The 18,220-nt window shown below is 44.7% G+C and overlaps 1 protein-coding gene and 1 long non-coding RNA gene across 5 annotated transcripts in view; one reads left to right on the forward strand and one right to left on the reverse strand.

Moving 5' to 3' along the window:
* Positions 1–18,220, reverse strand: part of NCAM2 (neural cell adhesion molecule 2) — a 627,216-nt gene that overhangs the window by 319,911 nt on the left and 289,085 nt on the right. The window lies entirely within an intron of this gene.
* Positions 11,231–15,651, forward strand: LOC138672677 (uncharacterized). Its single transcript, XR_011319762.1, has 3 exons — positions 11,231–11,365; positions 13,759–13,787; positions 15,510–15,651. It is a non-coding gene; the product is annotated as an uncharacterized lncRNA (long non-coding RNA).

Raw genomic sequence — 18,220 nt, forward strand, 5'->3', positions numbered from 1 at the left:
GCTGTTCTCTCCTCTCCTGTGGGCCTTCGGGTCCACCACCTGGTTCCAGCACCGTCAGCTGGTTCCGGGCCGAGCCTTTGGCTTAGGTGCCTCCTCCTGGGTATCCGAGTTCCGCCAACGCCAGGCGGTCCTTGGTAGTGCTTTTAAGCGCGGGCACCTACAGCTTAGTAACCGGGTTCCAGCACCGTCAGCTGGTCCTCGGTCGTGCCATTGGCTCTTGCACACTGGGGCAATGCATCCGGGTTCCAGCACCGCCAGCTGGTTCTCGGCAGTGTTCTTGTCACAGGTACTCCCTCGTGCCAAGCCTGGTTTCAGCACCGTCAGCTGTTTCCGGGTTGTGTCAACTTCACTGAGACGCCTATGCTTGCCCCGTCGTGGTGCGGTCGAGTTAGCCAACTCCAGGGTGCCTCCAGTTTAGGAGCTTCCTATGTGGGCTGCGTGAACTGGTAGTCAAGGCTGGTTCTTTAGTGACAGTAGGCCCAGCTCCCCCTGTAGGACTGTTGGGGTTCGGTAACTGCGCTGCCTCGCGGCCTAGCTGTTCTCTCCTCTCCTGTGGGCCTTCGGGTCCACCACCTGGTTCCAGCACCATCAGCTGGTTCCGGGCCGAGCCTTTGGCTTAGGTGCCTCCTCCTGGGTATCCGAGTTCCGCCAACGCCAGGCGGTCCTTGGTAGTGCTTTTAAGCGCGGGCACCTACAACTTAGTAACCGGGTTCCAGCACCGTCAGCTGGTCCTCGGTCGTGCCATTGGCTCTTGCACACTGGGGCAACGCATCTGGGTTCCAGCACCGCCAGCTGGTTCTCGGCAGTGTTCTTGTCACAGGTACTCCCTCGTGCCAAGCCTGGTTTCAGCACCGTCAGCTGTTTCCGGGTTGTGTCAACTTCACTGAGACGCCTATGCTTGCCCCGTCGTGGTGCGGTTGAGTTAGCCAACTCCAGGGTGCCTCCAGTTTAGGAGCTTCCTATGTGGGCTGCGTGAACTGGTAGTCAAGGCTGGTTCTGTAGTGCCAGTAGGCCCAGCTCCCCCTGTAGGACTGTTGGGGTTCGGTAACTGCGGCTGCCTCGCGGCCTAGCTGTTCTCTCCTCTCCTGTGGACCTTCGGGTCCACCACCTGGTTCCAGCACCGTCAGCTGGTTCCGGGCCGAGCCTTTGGCTTAGGTGCCTCCTCCTGGGTATCCGAGTTCCGCCAACGCCAGGCGGTCCTTGGTAGTGCTTTTAAGCGCGGGCACCTACAGCTTAGTAACCGGGTTCCAGCACCGTCAGCTGGTCCTCGGTCGTGCCATTGGCTCTTGCACACTGGGGCAACGCATCCGGGTTCCAGCACCGCCAGCTGGTTCTCGGCAGTGTTCTTGTCACAGGTACTCCCTCGTGCCAAGCCTGGTTTCAGCACCGTCAGCTGTTTCCGGGTTGTGTCAACTTCACTGAGACGCCTATGCTTGCCCCGTCGTGGTGCGGTCAAGTTAGCCAACTCCAGGGTGCCTCCAGTTTAGGAGCTTCCTATGTGGGCTGCGTGAATGGTAGTCAAGGCTGGTTCTGTAGTGCCAGTAGGCCCAGCTCCCCCTGTAGGACTGTTGGGGTTCGGTAACTGCGGCTGCCTCGCGGCCTAGCTGTTCTCTCCTCTCCTGTGGGCCTTCGGGTCCACCACCTGGTTCCAGCACCGTCAGCTGGTTCTAAGCAGTGTCTTTTGCTCTTGTACCTTCTGCTCCCCATCCTGATTCCAGTAACGTCAGCTGGTTCCGGGCAGAGCCTTTGGCTTAGGTGCCTCCTTCTGGGTATCCAAGTTCCACCAACGTCAGGTGGTCCTTGGTAGTGCTTTCAGGCACGGGTACCTCCTGCTTAGTAACCGGGTTCCAGTAACGTCAGCTGGTCCTCGGTAGTTCCATTGGCTCTTGGACCTTCGGCTACCCATCCGGGTTCCAGTACCGTCAGCTGGTTCTCGGCAGTGTCTTTTGCTCTTGTACCTTCTGCTCCCCATCCTGGTTCCAGTAACGTCAGCTGGTTCCGGGCAGAGCCTTTGGCTTAGGTGCCTCCTTCTGGGTATCCGAGTTCCGCCAACGTCAGGCGGTCCTTGGTAGTGCTTTTTAGCACGGGTACCTCCTGCTTAGTAACCGGGTTCCAGTAACGTCAGCTGGTCCTCGGTAGTTCCATAGGCTCTTGAACCTTCAGGTAGCCATCCGAGTTCCAGTTCCATCAGCTGGTTCTTGGCATTTTCTCAGCCTTCTTGTACCTTCTGCTACATTTCCAAGTTGAAGACCCTAAAGTCGACGACCCGGAAGACCACCCCGATGACGACGACGACGACGACCCGGAAGACCACCCCGATGACGACGACGACGACGGCGGAGACGACGACGGAGACGACGACGGCGGAGACGACGACGGCGGAGATGACGACACTGAAGACGACGACCCTGGAGACGACGACATGGAAGACCGAGAAGCAGAAGAACAAGAGGCTGCAGAACAAAGAGCAGAAGAACATTAAGCATAACACTTAATATCAGAGCTAAAGATATTATCTAAATTATATGCAGAAGAAGACTAAGCAGTGTATGGGGGTGAGTCCGTTCCTCCTCGTGGTGCCCCTGGATAAAGCCTGATGCTGCAGGCCAAACTGAACGCGGACAAATGTAACTTTTGTGACTGGCAGAACGGAAGGTGTAATCTTCCAACTTTTATAGATAACAACTACGGGAATGCCTGTCACAAATGAGAATATGATGAAGAAGTAGAATAGGAAGAATAATAACAGTGGAATAAAAAGAATATGTAGAATAGGAAGAATAATAATAGTTGAAGAAAATGAATATGAAGAATGTAATAAAAAAAAAATAGGTAGAAGATGAAGAAGAAGATGAATAAGGTGAAGAAGTTGATGTCAAAGATGCTGATGATGATGAAGATGAAAGTGTGGGAAAAGGAAAAAAAAAGAAGGGGAAGGTCGTGGAATAGTGAAACATCAATATATGACAAAATAAAAAAAAATTTACATAGTCAATATCTTTTTCAATCCGAACGTCTTTAAAAAAAAAAAAATCATGCTATTCTATTTGATTGGACTAATCCTCATTGCCTTTAATGTCTCCGCCACCTCCCCCATACATCCTACATTATTCTTAGTTGTTTTCCTTCATGTAGAATGAACCTACAAGGAAAGAAAGGGTTTATTTTAATTCCGATATTTTGGTCCCATTGACTTGCATTGGGATCGGGTATCGGTATCGGCGATATCCGATATTTTTTGAATATCGGCCGATCCAAACCGATACCGATACTTTCCGATATCGGAAGGTATCGCTCAACACTAGTCATTACTGTAAGAAGCCAGGACATTTCCAAAGGGAATGTAGGAAGAGAAAAGCAGATATAGATTCAGGAACCTTTGTACCCAAAAATAGGATAAATAACCCAGTGCCTGATCAAACAGACAGCTCAGAATGACTGAAAGTTATGCAGGTCTCTCTTCCTTCTAGAAGACCAATAATACAAGTTGAAGTTGAGGGTAAAAATGTACCTTTTCTGATAGATACGGGAGCAACATCCTCCATTTTAAATCAGGACTTTTTACCATATCCTGACAATATATCCTCAAAGGTTACATATGCAGAAGGATATGATGGTAAAATTCAGGCGTTGCGCTTTACAAAACCTTTAAATGTGAGCTTTGGCCCTAAAACTTTTGTATCCAAATTTTTATTTGCTAAAGGTGCACCTACCTGCTTGTTGGGTACTGATGTCTTAAGTAAAATGCATGCAAACATCCATTTTAGAGAAGATGGCACAGTTATGCTGACCATCCCTGAAGATGCAGAAACTCTGGAACCATATGTTAGAATACAGGCAATGGAGGATTTTCCCGAAATTTACACTCAACAAGCAAAAATTGACTTGTCTCGGGTTCCTGACAGCCTATGGGCAAAAGGAGACACTGATGTAGGATTTTTATCAGTAGCTCCTATACTGTTAGAAACTGCCCCGGGAACCATATTACCTCAGCTTAGGCAATACCCCATCAGCGCCCAGCAAGAACAGGCGATTTCTCAACAAATTCAGGATTATGTGTTACAAGGTGTTTTGGTAGAAATCAGGTCACCCGCCAATACACCCTTATATCCTGTTAAAAAGAAAGTGTCCTCCAAAGAAACTATGGTGAAATATCGCATGGTGCACGACTTACGGGAAATCAATAAGGTTTTGGCACCGGTCACCCCTGTGGTACCGAATCCTCATACCTTACTGTCTCAAATTCCCAGCACTGCTGCATATTTTACGGTAATTGACTTATCAAACGCATTTTTTTCTGTGCCACTACATAAGAACTGTTGGCATTTGTTTGCCTTTACATTCAAGGGTAAACAATTAGCATGGACAAGATTGCCACACCAACTTTGTACTCTGAAGCAATGCAGACCGTGCTAAAAAATTTCATCCCAGAACCAGGAGTAGTCATTCTACAGTATGTAGATGACTTACTTATTTGTTGCCCTGATGAGCAGACGGCAGTTACCTCAACTGTTAATTTCTTAATTTTCCTAGCGCAAGAAGGCTGTAAAGTAAATAGACAGAAACTCCAGGCTTGTCAACAAACAGTCGTGTTTTTAGGTCACTGCATATCACAGGGCATCAGACACCTCACACCTCAACGTACGGAAGCCATACGTAACATGCTTGAACCCAGGAATCACAAACAGCTGCGTGCTTTCCTAGGTATTGTTTCACACTGTAGACAGTGGATCATACATGCAAGTCAACTCATGCAGCCTTTATATGACTGTATTGCCAACACACCATATTCACTCAGTGAAGAGGCTAAACAGTCATTTTCCTCTTTGAAAACAGCACTGGTATCAGCTCCGGCTTTGGGACTCCCAGACTACACTAAACCTTTTCAATTGATGGCAGCTGAGATATCCTCACATGCTACAGGGGTGCTCACACAAAAACATGGAAACAAACAGAGACCTGTGGCATACATATCAGCTCATCTGGATCCTGTAGCTAGAGCCGCACCTTCTTGTGTAAGAGTAGTAGCCGCAATTTCATAGTAACATAGTAACATAGTTAGTAAGGCCGAAAAAAGACATTTGTCCATCCAGTTCAGCCTATATTCCATCATAATAAATACCCAGATCTACGTCCTTCTACAGAACCTAATAATTGTATGATACAATATTGTTCTGCTCCAGTAAGACATCCAGGCCTCTCTTGAACCCCTCGACTGAGTTCGCCATCACCACCTCCTCAGGCAAGCAATTCCAGATTCTCACTGCCCTAACAGTAAAGAATCCTCTTCTATGTTGGTGGAAAAACCTTCTCTCCTCCAGACGCAAAGAATGCCCCCTTGTGCCCGTCACCTTCCTTGGTATAAACAGATCCTCAGCGAGATATTTGTATTGTCCCCTTATATACTTATACATGGTTATTAGATCGCCCCTCAGTCGTCTTTTTTCTAGACTAAATAATCCTAATTTCGCTAATCTATCTGGGTATTGTAGTTCTCCCATCCCCTTTATTAATTTTGTAGCCCTCCTTTGTACTCTCTCTAGTTCCATTGTATCCTTCCTGAGCACCGGTGCCCAAAACTGGACACAGTACTCCATGTGCGGTCTAACTAGGGATTTGTACAGAGGCAGTATAATGCTCTCATCATGTGTATCCAGACCTCTTTTAATGCACCCCATGATCCTGTTTGCCTTGGCAGCTGCTGCCTGGCACTGGCTGCTCCAGGTAAGTTTATCATTAACTAGGATCCCCAAGTCCTTCTCCCTGTCAGATTTACCCAGTGGTTTCCCGTTCAGTGTGTAATGGTGATATTGATTCCCTCTTCCCATGTGTATAACCTTACATTTATCATTGTTAAACCTCATCTGCCACCTTTCAGCCCAAGTTTCCAACTTATCCAGATCCATCTGTAGCAGAATACTATCTTCTCTTGTATTAACTGCTTTACATAGTTTTGTATCATCTGCAAATATCGATATTTCACTGTTATTAGATAAAGCTTCTGAGATTGTTCTTGATCACCCACTTCTAGTTCAGACCACTCATGATGTACATGGCATTCTTAACCAGGTCCAACCTAAACATATTTCAATGGCCAGACACCTCCGTCTCCAATGTTCCCTACTACTGCCGCCCAACATTTCCTTTGCCAGGATTCAGACTCTTAATCTCGCGTCTTTGCTCCCTTTAGAGTCTGAGGGGGGTACCATACCTGAGGAAACTGCACTCTCCAACTCCTTTGAAACTGCACTCTCCAACTCCTTTGACCCATCAAAGTCAATGCATGATTGTGTACAATTAATGGAACAAGAGACTCAGGGCTTATGTAATGTACGTGACAAGCCACTCTGTAATGCTACATTTGAACTTTTCATAGATGGCAGTAGATATGCAGATATGAATGGACAATTTCATACAGGTTATGCGGTAGTAACTCAGCATGAAGTGCTGAAAGCAGAACCTCTCCCTGCTAATCTGTCTGCACAAGAAGCAGAACTTACGGCATTAGTTGAAGCTCTAAAAATAGCCAAAGATCAGACAGCAAACATATACACTGATTCTAGATATGCACATATACACTGATTCTAGATATGCACATGGCATTATTTTCGATTTTGGCGTAATATGGAGAGCCAGAGGTTATATGACTGCTTCAGGCCAACCTGTTAAACATGCCTCCCTCATTAGACAGATTCTGGAGGCAGCACAAGAAACTAAAGAAATAGCGGTGATAAAGGTAGCTGCACATGTGAGACTCGACACCAAGGAAGCCAGGGGTAACGATAAAGCCGATAAGGCAGCAAAACAGGCAGCACGTAAACCCTTACATCATGCCCACACACTAGATAGCTCTGAAGATGATGAAGAAAGATTGAAGGAAGCTCAGAAACAGGTAGACGACGAAGAACGAGGGCAGTGGCAGAAAAAAGGGGCAGAAGATCAGCAAGGATTATGGAAAAAAGGAACTTTGTTGTGTTTACCCAGAGCCTGGTACCCCGCAGTGGCAAGTGACCTCCACCTACCCACGCATGTGTCGGCAAATGGTATGACGCTCAATGTAAAAGAAAGGTGGTTGGCTCCAGGCTTTGGTAATTTTGCTCGGAACATGTGTGCTGCATGCGCTATATGCCTGGCACACAATCCAGGTCAGGCCATTAAAACCCCAACCAAGCATCATGTAAGACCACTGTATCCCTTTCAAAGACTCCAGATCGACTACATCCAACTTCCTAGGTACAATGGATACGAATATGTGCTTGTGTGTGTGGACATGTTCTCAGGGTGGCCAGAGGCTTATCCAGTTCGTAAAGCCTCAGCAAACACTACTGCCATTAAAATAGCACATGAACTGATACCCCGTTACGGCATGCCTGAGGTGATCAAGTCAGATAGGGGTACCCATTTTACTGGGGAAATATTCCAGAATGTTATGAAAATGTTGGGAGTAGAAAACCAGTTTCACACTCCATATCATCCACAGAGTTCAGGTAAAGTGGAAAGATTAAATGGGACAATAAAATTAAAAATCCAGAAGGCCATGGCAGAAACAGGAAAGCCTTGGACCGAGTGTCTACCACTTGCCCTGTATTCCATCCGAAACACCCCAAGGGGGAAGGCTAAGCTGTCACCACATGAGATTCTTTTTGGTAGAGCAGCAAATTTGGGTTGTTATTTTCCACAACAACTGATGTTGAATACTGAGACTTTAACTGCTTATGTACAAGAATTACAAAAACGTTTAACTAAAGTGCATTCGCAAGTTTTTGCTTCCCTTCCAGATCCAGAAAATCTCGAAGGAGGCCACAAGTTGGAACCTGGTGATCAAGTCTACGTGAAAAGACACACCAGAAAGACTCTGGAACCGAGATTTGACGGACCTTTCCAAGTCCTGTTAACAACTCCAACAGCAGTCAAGCTTGAAGGAAAGGCATCATGGATACATGCAAGCCATTGCAAAAAAGCAGTATAAGACTCATGATATTGATGTTAATAATGTTAACCTCAACGGAGGCATGGGAAAGACTGAATTCTCTAGCCCCTTTGAACAATAGATTCGTACAACATCATAGAAAATTAGTGCATGACTTGTTAAATAATACGCAACCCCTGGCAGATTGTTGGATCTGTACCCATTCACCAGTATCAGCCACAAGTATACCTTTTCTAGCAGTTCCCGTGTCAGCTGAAGAAATATTCGCTTGGCCTAATTGTTCAGACAACCTGGCCAACAACCAACCTGGCAATACTAGACTATGGAATACTACAATCGCCATACCAATTGTGGGATGGGTAGAATTTCCTTGGTGGCAGGGCAATCATACAGGAAAAATAGACAACTTACAATATTTAGCATTCAAGGGAGGAAAATGGGTACCTAGGAATAAGACTGGATTAACTGATTTAGGACAGGTCCCCACTGAAAATCTACAGCTCAGTTTCAGTACAACCACCCCTTCCTCTGATGCTTTCAAACCTACAGTATTGGAAAGATACATACATAATAGAAAATGGGAACATTCTGAGTTGTTCCCCCAAGGTGATGCAGACAGTTGTACAAGTAAGCCGGGGAACCTGGTTTGTAATGAATCCAATGAGTATGTCAACGGAATGCATGTATGTGGGAATCCCGCAGCCGGGTACTGTAGCCCCTTGGGACAAAAACCCTCTTGGTGTATGCTTCAGAATGTATCTAGTTTTGTGGATTTGGCTCACAGATTGGTATTGCAGCACTCAGCTTTGTGGGATCTGCCTGAGGGTACATTTTGGATATGCGGAGAAGGAGCATATAAATGGCTTCCCGTAGGTATAAAGGGTACTTGTACATTAGGACGCCTAACCCCGGCTACTTTCATAATTTCAAATAAACAAGTGAATATGCAAGCCGTGCCCAAGCACACACTGTATAAAAGAGCTGCAGATAACTCACCACGTCCCTCGGGGAGGCCGCATATAGTACAAATGGGAATTCCCAACAAAATTGCTAGTACCATTTTTATTTATCCTATGTTAACACAAATGTGGGATAAATTAGTTAGAGCCACGGATTATCTAGATGATCAGATTTGGGATATATTGGACATATTAAATACTAGTATAGCTGTACAGAATCAGCTTATAATAGTCACTAACCAACATACCCTGGTATTGGATTACCTAACTGCCTCACAAGGGGGTATGTGTCAAATCATCGGACCCACCTGCTGTCATTATATAGACCCGAATAGTACTATGAGTATGAGATTTAAATTAAAAGACGTACAACGACTCAGGGATCAGTATGACAAAGACAATGACCAAAATAAGGATAGCTGGTGGTCAGATACCTTTTCTTTTCTTAACCCGGCCAATTGGTTCAGAGGGATCGGTGGGTGGGTTACCGGGATTATGCAAAGCCTAATACATACAGTTATGGTTATTGTAATTATATATGTATTATTCAAGGTTGTACTCAAGGGTATCTCAGTATGCACAAATAAATTTTGTGTAATGGATGCGAGAATATAAAGTTTTTTTTTGTAATATCACAAAAAGAATGACTAAAATGATCGACAAGGTTTTGAATGGAATATGTCAAAGGGGGGATTGTGAAGAGCAGAACAAAAATGATTACCTCAATGAACAAAAAAAAAAAAAAAAAAGAATTTGTGATAAATATTGACCTGTCCATTCAAGGACATTTTAGCTATAGTATGAAATCCAGTTTTTCTTGTTTGTGGAATTGCCTTTGTACTGTTTGTTGTGAAACTGCCGCCCACGAAACTGTTTTCTTTTCTTTTCTTTCTTTCCTGTTTTGTCTCTTTGTTTAAACATGCAAAACTTGTATAACCACTAAACCTACTGAAACAACTATATAAAGAAGGGATAGCACTTTGAAGGCAGGCGTGCTTCAGAGACTTCCCAGTGATACACTATACAAGACGTGTCTTGTGTATTATTTCTGGTGATTCTCCACTTCCAAAGGCTGCTCCGACTGAGTGTGATCCCGACACAGGGTATCACCAAATATGAACATAAACTATTTACAAAATTATATACAGACAATAATTATATACAACACAAACGAATAGACAGGAACAAAATCCCTCTGTATATGCTACATATGTCTAGTCGCCAAGGAAAGACTAGGACGAGGCGACAAAGTAAGGATTATAAGAATAAACAGGTATACGTCCTCAGGTTTGCAATATGATGCTGGGATAACGGTGGAGCGTAAAATATCTGAAGAACAGAAGACCGCTGGGGTGGCAAGCCTAATGACAACATTGACGTAAGGAAAACAATTTTGATTAAACAAAATCAAATTACAATGCGTAACAATAGCGAGTACTAATTGGCAAGATGCACAGGCAAGATGCCCTGGTCTGTTGCTATATGAGTACAAAAATAAACTACCTAGGTAGTGGAATCTCTAAATGGTGGACAAATAACCATAGAAAAAATGGGAGCACAAATAACCATAGAAAAATGGGAGCACAAAATGGTACACCGATAATCTTTATTGAGTGCGACTGTTGTTGTATGAACATAATCTGGAGCAACCCTGCACCACCCATAGCGAGAGTGCACGTCTTGTTCTACTATACTAGATTTCGAGTTGACGTCTGCACCCGCTCCCTCGATGACGATCAATACCTTCGCCTTCGACGAGATGACAGCATCTAGGATACTCTCCAAAATAACCACATCAGGTGATTTCCTGAAAATTCCTGCACAGGAAGTACGGACCAGGGACTATGAAAGGGAACGGAAATGACTGTCTTCGTACGATCTACACGCTACAACCTTAGCTGAGTATCACAAACTCAGCAGAATACCGCGGGGTTTGCGGTGCCATCTGAGACCCACCCTATTCTCAGATAAACCTGAATTCTGCGAGAAATTTCAGTCTATACTCAACAAGTGTTCGTTGGACATTATACTCTTAACCATAGAGACACTCCAGACTGCTATTACCGAGTCTACAGAGAAGATCACTTCTATTGAGGAACAACTTTGTTCTACCCTCTCAGGTACTGAGTGGCAAAGTCTGAAATCTAAAATGGATAAGATTATCGAGGACCATCGTAAGGCCCTACAGGATAAGAAGAGATCCAAGTTCCAGAGAGATTCGGACGATTATACTCAAGACCGGGTTTACAGATGGAAAGATTCCACCAATACGGGCTCCTGGCGACGAGGTTACAACTACAACCCAAGATTCACCGGCTCGCACAGCACAGACAGTGACAGCTCCACAGGCACTTTCTCTCAGAACCGTTTTTTACAGAGACGACCACCCACCAGAGCACGTGGCCGTCAGACAGGAGGAGACGCACAAGGAGGGCCGCCCGGAAACACCGCAGATCGGATGATGACCAGATCACAGGTAATCCCTCCACCTCCATCCTTAACATCTCTACATACACACTTAGCCCAACTGAACTAGCTATTCTTCAACGAGGGCTGTCATTTTGCCCTACCCTTCCATGGGATAAATTCCAATTATCCCAAGACCTTGAACGTTTTTTCAGGAACGTTCGCCTAAAGACATACTTCGGACAGGAACAAGAGATCAGAGGGAATAGGGTCCCTCCACTTGAAGGGAACCCTGCTCCCGATCTATCCATCACTCAGCTGGGCCTGCAAAACCCAAGCAATTTTTGTCCGCCCCGTTCATTTAATGCCACAGAAGCCTTTATTGATTTAGTCCAGAAGGATGTGAATAAAGTCTTAGACCAACATCAAAAGGGCCAGTAACAACATCTCTCCTATTGAGAAGCAAGCCATCAAGTCCCTCAAAGATAACAAACATATAGTCATAAAACCCGCTGACAAAGGCGGAGCCATTGTGATTCAGAACCAAACAGATTACACTAACGAAATCCGTCGCCAACTGTCTGACACAACCACATATTTACCCATTCCTCGTGACCCGGTGCTTACAATAAAATCTAAAATACAACAGATTCTCTCTAAATACGTAGCTTTAAACACCATCGACTCTAAAACAGCCACTTTTCTAGTTAACCAGAACCCGGTCACTCCGGTATTTTATACCCTGCCAAAAGTTCACAAATCCTTAACCAATCCCCCAGGCCACCCAATTGTGGCTTCAACAGACTCCATTCTAGCTCCCATCTCGGTATTCTTGGAAAAAATACTGACACCTCTAACTAAAAAAACTCAATCATTCATCTTAGACACAGGTCATTTCCTTCAGTCTATTGGTCAAATTACTAATATCCCTCCTGATTGCATATTGGCAACCTTCGATGTAAAAAGCCTATATACCTCCATAGATCATGATCTAGGTATCACTGCAGTTGCAGAGCTTCTTCAGTCATCACACCTCAGTAACAACTCCACCCAATTGTGCCTCGATCTTTTGTCCACTGTACTAAGGGAAAATTATTTTTTATTTGGTGATCAGTTTTACCAACAAATACGCGGGACCGCCATGGGCGCGAACGTGGCGCCCGCCTATGCGAATATTTATATGGGCAACTTCGAACGTTCTCACATGTACACCAACACCCTTTTCCAACAGTTTAGCAAATGTTGGTTACGTTTCATCGACGATATTTTTTGTCTATGGGGAGGGTCCCCAGAGGACCTGTTCTCTTTCACCGAGGCTCTCAACTCCATCAGACCAGAATTGCAATTTACTTTAAATTAGCATACGACACAAATTTCATTTTTAGACACTCTGGTGAGCCAAAATGACACAGGTACCCTTTCTACTGACATTTTCACTAAACCCACAGATACCAACAATCTACTCCACTACACCAGCTGCCATCCCACCTCCACGAAAAACAGTTTACCCCGGTCTCAGTTCGCACGCATTAAAAGGATAGTATCCGATAGGAATCTTATCCCCACCCGCCTTGATGAAATGGCTAATAAATTTAGAAACAGACGTTACCCCCAAGAACTCCTTACCAAAGAGAAAGCCAGAGCCTTAGAACCTCACCCTGAATCACCCACCAGGTCTACCAGAGAAAGGGTGACATTCGTGCATACACATCATCCAGTAATGCCCACAATCTACACCACCATTCGTAAACATTGGTCCATCTTGGCCAAATCCTACCCCAACATTGAAGCTTTCCAAACCCCGGCACTCATGTGCAAACGACGCCCACAGAACATTAGGGACAGCCTAGTCAGAGCAGACATAGGGAGTTTCTCCCGGGTCCCCAAACAGACCTTTCTTGGCACTGAACGCAGAGGCACATTCCCCTGCCTCAACTGCGCATGTTGCTCCAATATTATCAAGGTTGATAGAATTTCCCACCCCCACTCGGGCAAACATTATAACATTAAAGGCTTCCACACATGTGACACTAACTATGTGGTATATCTCCTGAAATGCCCTTGTGGCCTACTCTACGTGGGTGAGACCACCCAACATCTACGTGACAGAATCGCTAGTCACAAATCTACTATACGCTGCAGGAAGACCTGGCTACCAGTCCCACACCATTTCATTAGCGCAAACCACAGTGTCTCGCAACTGAGAGTACAAATAATCGAACAAGTCAAGAGGCCTCGAAGAGGTGGAAATCATATTAAACTATTGAAGGAGAGGGAGGCCTACTGGATCTACACCCTGCAAACATTGGCTCCAAGAGGCCTCAACAGAGAACTGGACCTTACATTCAAGTAACCATACGTTCTTCTTGTATACGTATATATCTCGACGTATGTGAACTTTTTATTTATACAGGTGGTGGAACTGTATCTTCTATCTTACTAACCTATATCTTCTTTTTTCAGACACATTAGCCCTTCACCTGCCCCGTGGGGTGAGTATGGTACATTGTGCAACTTCTATTTTTATTTTTATTTTTACTTTTATTTTAATTTTTTAATTTTTATTTTTTATATTTTATTTTTTACTTTTTATTGTTTTCATCAATATTCTTTTTCGTTCATTCCATTTAATTTTTCAGTTTCATTTATTCCATTTTTATTTTATTTTATTTTATTATTATTTTTTTATTATTGTTTTATTTTTTCATTCTTTTCACATTTTTTTTCATTTTGTTCATTCATTTTCTCTATTTTTTTATTTTTTTATTTATTTTTTTATTATTTTTTTCAACTTCTTTTCATCCATTTTTTCATTCATTTTCATTTTTGTTCATTTATCATCTTTTTGTTTCTCAAATATATAACTATTTCTGATAGTTACCTTCATCTCATGTGGGCTTTCTATTCTGCCCATATACAATGCCACATATTGGGAGCCCCATGTCCGATCACCCTGCTTCCATGGCTACTGTCCCCTTTCAGCACTACTAGGGGTTAACACTACCAGTAGTATCGTGCCGCTCATACTTCTTTATCTCAACCCTCCCGGCACTCTTCTATATATCCTGCTTCTACCCTCCTATCCTATTCTATCCTTTACACACAGCGCGGCCACATTCTTCATGCGCACGCGCAGCCCGGCTCCCAGCGCTTTAGCCCTGCCCACTTACTAGCACTCGTCTCCCTCGGCCCTGACACAGCTGCGGTCATATGGCGCTTGCGCAACCTGGCTCCCAGCGTCCCACACCTCGTTCTCACCCTCCAGCCACGCTCCCCCTACAGATAGCGCTTGCGCAACCTGGCTCCCAGCGTTTCACACCTCATTTTCGCCATCTTGGCGTGCCCCCCCTACTTCCTGCCGCTCTGCTCATAAGCACGCTCAGTTCCCTAGCCGTCCTCACACACCACCACCGCAGACACCGGTATCTTCAAAGTCAAAGGTAATTTCGCTGGTCCTTTTCCTTTCATCCCCGTACATACCCCCCCTTCCTGGGTCCTTTTACTCTTCTTTGTACCATCTGTATACCATCTTAACCCAGTGGCCCTTTTTCCCATAGCCCGATCGGGACTTCTGCACCCACCCAGTGACCTATGTCCTCCGCTTCTACTATTCTAAGGTTAGTTGTCTGCCATTTAAATCATTCCTTCCACCACCTGGTTAGTTCATTTTGTACATATTTCAGATTATACCAGTGTACCATTTTGTGCTCCCATTTTTCTATGGTTATTTGTGCTCCCCATTTTTTCTATGGTTATTTGTCCACCATTTAGAGATTCCACTACCTAGGTAGTTTATTTTTGTACTCATATAGCAACAGACCAGGGCATCTTGCCTGTGCATCTTGCCAATTAGTACTCGCTATTGTTACGCATTGTAATTTGATTTTGTTTAATCAAAATTGTTTTCCTTACGTCAATGTTGTCATTAGGCTTGCCACCCCAGCGGTCTTCTGTTCTTCAGATATTTTACGCTCCACCGTTATCCCAGCATCATATTGCAAACCTGAGGACGTATGCCTGTTTATTCTTATAATCCTTACTTTGTCGCCTCGTCCTAGTCTTTCCTTGGCGACTAGACATATGTAGCATATACAGAGGGATTTTGTTCCTGTCTATTCGTTTCTGTTGTATATAATTATTGTCTGTATATAATTTTGTAAATAGTTTATGTTCATATTTGGTGATACCCTGTACCCTTTGTTTGTTTTTATAAGGTTTGAGAAAGACCCTGTGGGTCGAAACGTTACCTACCTTGAAACACTGCGGTGCTACCTTTAAGTTTGGTGTTTGTAAATAAAGAAAACCACAATTTTTTGAGACAAAAATCCAACCTCCGATAATCTTTATTGAGTGCGACTGTTGTTGTATGAACACACGCAGGACTGTCACTCAAGCAGAAATGCCAATCTTAATCTCCCACTTTTTTTTTGTTTCTGGGAGAATTGTCAAGAAATCAGGCCCAGTATTACACACTAGGCTTTCTGTGCCCCAAAATTGGAGAGAGATGGCACACACAGGACTGGCACTCTAGCAGAAATGCCAATCTTAATCCCCCACTCCTTTTTTTATTAGGGAGAATTGCCAAGAAATCAGGGCCAGTATTTCACACTAGGCTTTCTGTGCCCCAAAATTGGAGAGAGATGGCACACACAGGACTGGCACTCTAGCAGAAATGCCAATCTTAATCTCCCACTACTTTTTTTGTTAGGGAGAATTGCCAAGAAATCAGGGCCAGTATTACACACTAGGCTTTCTGTGCCCCAAAATTGGAGAGAGATGGCACACACAGGACTGGCACTCTAGCAGAAATGCCAATCTTAATCTCCCACTACTTTTTTTTGTTAGGGAGAATTGCCAAGAAATCAGGCCCAGTATTACACACTAGGCTTTCTGTGGCCCAAAATTTGAGAGAGATGGCACACACAGGACTGGCACTCTAGCAGAAATGCCAATCTTAATCTCCCACTATTTTTTTTTTAGGGAGAATTAAAAAAAAAAAAAAAGGATTATAGACACTACGCTTTCCGTGCCCCACAATTGGAGAGAGATGGCACACACGACTGGCACTCAAGCACAAATGCCAAGATTAATCTCCCACTATTTATTTTTTTTCATGGAGAATTAAAAAAAAAAAAAAAACCAGGGACTGTCCTACAATTACTATCTCCCTGCAGTAATCTCAGCAAGGTATGGCACGCAGCAATAACAAGGAGTGGACTGCTGAACAAATTAAATCAAAAGTGTGGACAAACAAACAAGATAGCTGTGCAGAAAGGAAGGAACAACAGGATTTGTGCTTTGAAAAAAGCAGTTGGTTTGCACAGCGGCGTACACACAGCAATGCAGCTATCAGGGAGCCTTCTAGGGCAGCCCAATGAGATACAGCGCTGAGGAAAAAAAATGTAGCTTCCACTGTCCCTGCAAACAAAAGGTGGTGTTGGATAGTGGAAATCGCTACAGCCCAAGCGGTTTGGGGGTTAATGGACCCTGCCTAACGCTATCGCTGCTTCTGACGAAGCGGCAGCAACCTCTCCCTATGCTCAGATCAGCAGCAGTAAGATGGCGGTCGGTGGGAACGCCCCTTTATAGCCCCTGTGACGCCGCAGACAGCAAGCCAATCACTGCAATGCCCTTCTGTAAGATGGTGGGGACCAGGACCTATGTCATCACGCTGCCCACACTCTGCGTCCACCTTCATTGGCTGAGAAATGGCGCTTTTCGCCATTTGAAACGCGACTTTGGCGCGAAAGTCGCGTACCGCATGGCCGACCCCACACAGGGATCGGGTCGGGTTTCATGAAACCCGACTGTGCCAAAAGTCGGTGACTTTTGAAAATGAACGATCCTTTTCGCTCAACCCTAGTGGTGATAGAACATATTGCAACCAGTTGGATTGTGGGTAATAACTGAATCAGTACATGAGTATGTTGATGTTGGTGGAGGCAGTGACCCATAAGATTATAAATTTACAACAGTAATAATATGGCTTCATGTGGTGAGACAGTGTCGTAAAAATAATCACCAGAATGTGTGATCTTCTGGGATTGCAGAAAAAAGACCGTGGAGAATGTAAATAGCAACACGTGTTGTAGTCTATAGAGAGTGTTAATGGGAACACATAAAAGTTCACTCCTCACTAGTGTTGAGCGATACCGTCCGATACTTGAAAGTATCGGTATCGGATAGTATCGGCCGATACCCGAAAAATATCGGATATCGCCGATACCGATATCTGATACCAATACAAGTCAATGGGACATCAAGTATCGGAAGGTATTCTCATGGTTCCCAGGGTCTGAAGGAGAGGAAACTCTCCTTCAGGCCCTGGGATCCATAGGGATGTGTAAAATAAAGAATTAAAATAAAAAATATTGATATGCTCACCTCTCCGGCGGCCCCTGGACTTCACGCTGCTAACCGGGAGGCTTCTTTGTTTAAAAAGCGCGCCTTTCGGACCTGTGAATGACGTCCCGGCTTCTGATTGGTCGCGTGCCGCCCATGTGACCGGCACGCGACCAATCAGAGGCCGCGACGTCATTCGCAGGTCCTCAATTCCTAGAATTAGCAGTTTTGTGAATGAGAATGACGTCGCAGCTTCTGATTGGCCGCGTGCCGCCCATGTGACCGGCACGCGGCCAATCAGAAGCCGCGACGTCATTGTGAAGGAGCTAGCGGCAGACGGAGATCCTTCAAATTCTTCAAAAGTGGCAGCATAATTCTGACAGGAGTAACTTTTTAGCTGAAGTGCATGGAGTTAAAAAACTTGGATGTGTGAACAGCTCCATAGATTATTATGTCGATGTGTTCTATCTGTGAAGATCATGGATTAAACACATATATGATTCACGAATGTCTAGGTGATACTGTATTTTGTTTTTAGAAAGCACAAACGTAGACCGAACTGTCTTAAAATGTGCAGAATTGA

Source organism: Ranitomeya imitator, chromosome 3 (assembly GCF_032444005.1).
Source record: "Ranitomeya imitator isolate aRanImi1 chromosome 3, aRanImi1.pri, whole genome shotgun sequence".
NCBI lineage: Eukaryota > Metazoa > Chordata > Amphibia > Anura > Dendrobatidae > Ranitomeya > Ranitomeya imitator.